The sequence below is a fragment of the Mustela putorius genome, unplaced genomic scaffold (assembly GCF_011764305.1).
Source record: "Mustela putorius furo isolate JIRA1106 unplaced genomic scaffold, ASM1176430v1.1 tig00003853_pilon_pilon_pilon, whole genome shotgun sequence".
Taxonomy (NCBI): Eukaryota; Metazoa; Chordata; class Mammalia; order Carnivora; family Mustelidae; genus Mustela; species Mustela putorius.
The window spans coordinates 9,139,280-9,146,627 of record NW_025422005.1 but is presented as its reverse complement, the minus strand read 5'-3'; the positions used below and the strand labels follow the sequence as shown (position 1 = coordinate 9,146,627).

At 53.6% G+C, this 7,348-nt stretch overlaps 1 long non-coding RNA gene across 1 annotated transcript; it reads right to left on the bottom strand.

The window, feature by feature from the left end:
- Nucleotides 1–262: 262 nt before the first annotated feature.
- LOC123387301 lies at nucleotides 263–7,133 on the bottom strand. The gene is made up of 3 exons (XR_006601670.1): nucleotides 6,745–7,133; nucleotides 5,329–6,176; nucleotides 263–922 (listed from the first exon to the last, which is right to left on the bottom strand). It is a non-coding gene; the product is annotated as an uncharacterized LOC123387301 (long non-coding RNA).
- Nucleotides 7,134–7,348: the final 215 nt, after the last annotated feature.

Below are 7,348 nucleotides of genomic sequence, written 5' to 3'. Positions count from 1 at the left end.
GTGGAAATCACTATTAAACCCATTTTATAGATAAGGAAACTGAGGCCCAGAGAAGGTGGGCAGGTGACAGGACATGGCAGAGCTAGAGCCCACTCATAGTTGGACTAAGAAGCCTGTGCTCCTGCTTATGGTAGTAGTTCATGCGCCTTGAGGATGCTGTCTTCGAGGTGCTGGGCCACACCCATTACGTGGCTCCCAAGCCCTGGAAGGGGGTGTGTTGGTCCGGCTTCCCCCAAGAAAGAGAACCAAAAGGATGTCATAGATAAAGAGATTTATTCTAGGGAGTTGGTTCGTGTGACTGTGGAATCTCCCCAGTCTAGAACTGTCAGGGCTGGCCGGCTGGCCAGAGACCCAGGGAGGAGCCAGTCTCACGATTCAAGTCCGGACACTGTCCCCAGCACAATTCTTTCCTGCTTGGCGGAGGTCGGCCTTTTTGTTCCATTAGAGCCTTCTGCTGATTCCATGAGGCCGTATCACGACTGGGCGATCTGCTTTACCCAGAGTCCACTGATTTAAATAATCTCCTTTAAAACACCCCTGTAGAGACACCCAGCATGTGTGACCGCATGTCCGGGCGCCGTAGTCCAGCCGACTGACCCATGAGGCAAACCATCACAGACAAGGTACCACGATCACCTCCCCTTTACAGATGCATCGCCTCCATGTGGCCATTGAGAGAACTGGTGCGGTCCTGGGAGTAACTTGCTTGCCCGGACATGCTCAGGCCAGCGGGGCGGGCTGGGCAGGGACGGTGTGGGGCGGTCCTTTTCTTGGATCTGTGTCCTGGGCTCCAGGAAAAGCAGGTGGGTGCTCCCGGGATGAATTTCTTTTGAGTCTCCCATCCAGTGTCTCAGACTTCTTCGGGACAATCAAAACCACCAAAATATTTCGCCTTGTCTCGCTCTCCTTAATGTCTGATGCCCTGTAAGGATGACAGAAGATTCTGGTAGCAACACAGATGAATTCGTCTTTTATTAGGCTGACAGTGGGTAAGACCCTATAGCCCATGAACCCAGACAAGGGGGCCTCTGGTTGGGTCTGGCACTTTAGAGGACCCTATCCTAGCCTTTGTCTAGCTGTGCTCTTCCCCCCTCGGATGAAGAATCTATGGGGCCCAGGGTGCATTACCGCTCAGAATGGGCATCCTTTTCTAGAACATTCTCTGGGTACTTAGGACTCCAGAACTCGCTGCACAAATGACATCAAAGGATATGGACCCACCATCCCTCCTCCAGGACGGAATAAGTGGTCAGGCAGTAGAGACTGGGGGCATGGGAATAGAAATCGGATGTTACTTAAGTGTGTGCATAAGACCCCTAGAGGCGCAGGATGGAGGCAGAGCTGGGAAGAGAAACGGGGAGGTCTTAGAGGCTCAGTTCTCCCCACGTGCACATTCTGGTGCAGAAGGTCTGGGAACGTAAGAATCATTTGAAGCTGGCCTTCCGTTCATTAAGGAGGTAGTTTGTGAAGGTTGCTGGTGGAATATTGTCTTTAGCACTTTATCTTCATTGATGACTTACGACGGTTGGATGTGCGTATGCGAAGTGTATTTTTAACCCTTGTCCCGGCTTCATGGGCTGTCACCGGTGGGCCTGGGTACCACAGCTGGGGCCAACAGGCGGCCACAGGCCCTGGCTCTGGCCTTAGGGCCCAACACTGCTTCTGCTCCACGGGGCTTTGTACAGAAAGTATGAAAAATGCACACACACGTCGTCAGCCACAGAGAAGGCTTCGCAGGGAACATCTATGTTTCAGCCTCCCCATTCTGCCCCTCCTTCGCTCCCTGCAAAGTCCCGCTTCACGCTCAGATGGCCAAAGTTACAGGCACAGATTCTACCTTCCGACAGTGGTGGGGCACGGGTGTTTTTTCTAAGCTATTAAATTTAACTGGACCCTGGAGCACATCAAGTCTCTAAGCCTCCTTCATGTACAATCCCACACCCACCAGCCGAGTCAGCCGCCAGCCCTGGCCTTGGCCATAAACTCCTTTTTAGTAGCCTGAGGGTTAAGGAACTCATTCATCACAAAAGTGGTCTGTTGAATCCTGTCTGGTAAAACCACCCCAAAGCAGACGCCTGTGGCTTTCATTTGCCTGCAGCCAACAAGGTAGCTTTGTTCTTTCAGACTCCAGGCTAATAAACACACATCCCAACTCTAAATTGTTTTTTTCTGGGGAAGGATTTCTAAAAAAATGAATACGAACTCTCTTCGATTTGCCAGTGGGATCTATTTTTTGGAAAAAGCACATTTCTAGGGTGCGAGTTACTGTGTTATGGTCTTGGGAAAAATACAATGTGCTTTTTGGTAAGACCTCATACCCGTGTTCAGGACCATTCCTCAAGAGCGTATCTGCTGCCTGGAGCTTTGTTGGTATCTGAGCTAGGGGTGGGTTGACCAGGAATTGTTGTTCCCAGGTGTGTCACCCAGTACAATAGAGCAAAGCCACCATGCGTCCACCAGCCTCCAGCAGAGTCCTGGGTAGCGGACGGCTGGCCCTCCAACAGGGAGTCTGTCCACTCTATCTTTACAGCCAGGTGCCCTTGGCCATGCCAAGGACCCTCTCGAGCCACGACCCCCCACAACGAATAGAGTAATACTTCTTGGCAGAGTCGATGAGAAAGGATGAAATAATGGCCCCTACAAACGTGGACCCTTCCCTCCCCACTCAGAATCCCAGTGGTGCCTCCCTGAACACTCACAGGTGCACAGAAGAGGGACTGTCTCAAGAGAACTGTGGAATCAGCAGCCAGATCCCAGGCTCCGATCACAGGAGCCAAGGGCCAGCCGCCCGAAGACCTCTGGAGCTTAATGAAGGAGCTCAGCTATCCTTTTCATCCTTTTGGGACCAGCCCCAGCCCACAGCTCACGAGTCTGCATAGATGTCAGAGGCCATGTTCACACGTGTAACCCGTACACCCCTGGGGTCCACTCTACAGAGGTACAGATGAGGCCACGTGAAGATTCGTTCATTGTTGTTGTCCTGGTGGCTCCCACCTGCCTGAATGCAAGTCAGGGACCGGGTCCCCCTGCCCACTCCCCTGCCCACAGACAAGAAGACGGAGAGTCTCTCTGAGGCTTAAGACCCATCCTGAACTCATGTCCACAAAGTGTCCTTCCTGTCTGCTGTGGGTTCACCCTCATCGTGGGGAGCGTGGCCTCCACCTGCCCTGCTGGGGCTCCTTGGGGGACCCCTCCCTCACTGTCAGTGCCCTGCCCGGATACGTATTCCCACATCACCCTCCCTGATCCCTGGCTCAGCCCACAGAGCCACAATGTGTTTCTCGAGGAAATCGGGACAATGTCCCCTCTACAGGGTCAGATCGGGGAGGCTGTGGAGATCTGCTGAGGCATGGAGAGCTGAGGGCTCTCTCTACCCTTGCAAGCTGCCTAGGAAGACAAGAAATGCAAGGCAAAACGTGCCCACCACCCGGCTCCACGCTGGCATACATGGACGTCTTCCTCTGCCCCATGGGGTCCCCTGCCCCCAAAGATGCCCATGAGATTGCCAGCTCCCTGAGGTCAGACGCAGATGGTCCCCATCACTAAGCACTGACTCTTGAGCAGGCCTAGCAGATAGGAGCCCCCAAACATCACATGAACAGGGAATGCACACTTTTTCCCATCTGAAGAGGCCACACCAGGTGGCCTCCCTTAAGGAAGGAAGTGTGAGGGAGTGAGGGGGCAGAGCAGGGTCCAGACTGGGTCCAAGCTAGCCTATTGCACTTGACCCATGGCCACTGAGACGGTCCTACCAGAATATTCGGGGGTAGTATTCCTGGAGCATTGAAATAGAGTAATAAAGTATTCTGGTATAGGATTTGCATCCACCTGAGTATTTGAAAGGCCCTTGGTCTGTGTGATGCTGCCGTGGGTGGTCCTGGCCTTTGGCAACCTTCTTCTACCCCTCTCCCCACTGCCCATGCCGGCGGCCCCTTGGCATGCAGGTCTCGCTTGTTCCAGCCTGAGAGCCCTTGCAGCCAGCTGTCCTCTCTGCTTGCGATGTTCCTCCTCCAGATCTTTGCTCCTTCTCCTCATTCTGGTCTCAGGCCAAAGGTCACCTTCTCAGGGAGGTCTGCCCTTCCCATCCCAGCTAAAGGACCATCCCCCTGTCCGCTCTACTGCACGTCACTCTGTTTCATCCTCTTCAGAGCACTCCTCGCTGTGCGGGCTTCTTGGGTTTTGCCTGCCTCTCTGTTTGCTCTGTTTTCCTCCTCCCTTGATTGTAAACTGTGAGAGCAAGGTCCATGCTTACCGTGTTTATGCCCAGAGCCTAGACCTGTCGTGAGGTTGGCAGGAGCCTGATAAATATTTGTGAGGTGGATGGGTAGGTGGGTGGAAGGGGAGATGGATGATGGATAGGTAGATGGGTTGGTGGAGGGATGGGTAGGCAGGTGGATGGATGAGTGAGTGGATGGATGGATGGATAGATGGACGGGTGGATGGTTGGATGGATGGTTGGATGGATGGACGGATGGATGGATGGAGGGAGGGATGGATGAATGGATGGGTGCATGGGTAAGCAGGTGGATGGATGGGTGAGTAGGTGAGTGGGTGGATGGGTGGGTGGATGGATGGATGGATGGATGGATGGACGGATGGTTGGATGGATGGATGGAGGGAGGGATGGATGGATGGATGGATAGATGGACGGGTGGATGGTTGGATGGATGGACGGATGGATGGAGGGATGGATGAATGGATGGATGGATGGAGAGAGGGAGGGATGGATGGATGGAGGGAGGGATGGATGAATGGATGGGTGCATGGGTAAGCAGGTGGATGGATGGTTGGATGGGTGGGTGGATGGATGGATGGATGGGTACATGGGTAAGCAGGTGGATGGATGGGTGAGTAGGTGAGTGGGTGGATGGATGGTTGGATGGGTGGGTGGATGGATGGGTGCATGGGTAAGCAGGTGGATGGATGGGTGAGTAGGTGAGTGGGTAGATGGGTGGATGGGTGGGTGAATGGATAGGTGAGGAAATGTATGGATAGGCAGGTGGATTAGTGAGTGAGTAAGTGAATGGGTTGGTGGATGGATGGGTGGATAGCAAATTTTCTACCCTTTCCAAGGACTTGAAAGCCACACATAACGTGTGAGGGATATAACCAAGAAAGGATTTACAAGCCATATAGTGTGTGTTAAAGGAACATGACTCTTCACCTTGCAGGGGGCAGGGTTCCAAGTCCAGGGATGCAACCATGTTAGGGACCACTTGTCGTATTTCCTTCCTTAGCAGTTGCCCATCTGGTGGCTCAGGAGCCTTCCTCCCCTACCCCAGGGCGGACTTTTGATTATGGATGCAACCCCCAGACTTTGCACCTTACCTTTTGTCTGAGAGCCCCAGGAAAACAAGCCCGGGTCAGATCGTCAGATTGCCATGTCCTGGTAGGTAGTGGCGCCGCCTCTGCCTCCCTCCCACCCTCTCTGAGTCCCCGTCCCCCTTGCTCTCCTCTCCTTGGCCCTGCCAGCCTTGGCATCAGCGGCTGGATACTGAGTGATCTCCATCCGTGACCATCTGACCCCTAATTACTTCCGTTAATTACTTGGACAGGCTTTCCCTGCAAGAAGGACTTAAAACCCAGCGAGGGCGAGAGGGCGATGTTCTTCACCTGTCCTTGTCTACCACCTGCCTCTAGAGGGAGGAGACTGCACCAGTCAGGGTATTTGATTTTCCAAAGATTTGCTCTCCCTGGAGGTCAGTCTGTACTTTGATGAGCTCCCTCCCTCTAACAGCTTATTCTCTTGCTAATCATGAATCTTTCAAAGTGCCTAAAGGCTTGTTGGGAGAAATAAGTGTGAGAGCAGGAGGGGGAGAGCTCTCCTCATGGGTCCAGCATGGGATTAAGCCCCTGGATGATTTCTGGTCCCTGTTCTGACTCTCCCCTGGAGCTTCCCCACTACACCCCCCAGCCCAGAGCACAGAAGCCCAAGCAGGGCATAGACACCCCTCAAACCAGTCTTAGGGAGACTGTGTGGGTCTGCACTTTCTGCTCATTTTCTCCATCCTGCGTAAACCTCCTTGTCCTAGATGCTCCTAGATGCTGGGACTTGATCATTCATTCATTCGCTCATGCATGGGTGCACGCATTCAGTGTCTGAGTATATACCCCAGGAGGGCACTGTCCTACGGTGCCAAACAGGACAGACACAGACTCTGACGTCAAGCACTTTCCTACCAGAGAAAATAAGAAAGACAATGATCAAAACAAAGATAAGGAGTTAGCCTGCCGCTCCCTGAGGAGCCCAGAGCAGGAGCCAGCCCAGGGTGAGGGGCCAGGAGAAGGGTCCCCAGGGACAATGGGCCCTGACTTCCCCTTCTTAGAACATTTACTAAACAGGGCTTTCAGTTGAGAAAGCTTCCTCTGTCCCTTTGAGATGTAGCCCTACGTCCTGTAACTCAGGAGTTTTTCTCTAGGGCTTGAGAGTCATTCCTCTGAAATGCAATCATTGGGAAATCGGGGCCCCAGGCTCCCAGTCCCTCGGGGAGGACAGACTCCTAACTTCCATGACTGCCTAACAGCCTGGGCACTGTCCTTGCCTACCACCTGCCTGTAGAGGGAGGAGACCGCACCAGTCTGTGGTTTTTCTGCCCCCATCCCGTGGCCCCCACCCATTCTCCCCCTGCCTCATTCCCCCTTTCAAATGCCCAGTCATCTCTGGCAAGTCTGCCCTCCCCCTACTGTTGGCCTCTCCAGAAGAATCTATGCTCACTGCTTTTGTTTGCATCGTGCTGTGTTTACCTTGGACACTGCGGAAGGGGTGTTTCATCTGGAATGAGAAAGTTCACCAGGCGAAGGGGCTGGCTCTAGGGCAAGGAGGTGGGGGAGAATGTTCTAGAATGTTCTAGAATGTTCTAGACAGAGAATAAGGGAGGAACTTGAGGAGGTTTAGGGTCAGGATATGGGAGGGATGAGGTCTCTGGTGCCTGTCAGGCTGCTGCTTCTCACCCTGCCTCCTTCCCTTTCCTAGTCACCCCTGCCCAGCCCTCTCTGCAGCTGCCCCATCGCTTCCTTCTTTCTTATTAAAAACAAAACTCCAGATAGGACACACCGTCCAGCCCCGCCTTGAAGGGGACAGCCAGTGGCGTGAGTGCCCTCACAAGCCTGTACAATGGTCACTGTGATCTGACTCTGGAATATCCCATCGCAGGAAGAAAAGCCCCATACCTCGCAGCGGGCGCTCCCCATACCCCTTCCCTCACCCGTGCGACCACTGATCCGCTTGCTGTGCCCATGGATTCGCCCATTCTGGACATTCTGTGCAACAGAATCGTACAAACGTGGCCTTCGGTGTCCAGCTCCTGTCGCTCAGCATCTTCGTCTCCAGGCTCATCCCCTAGGTAGT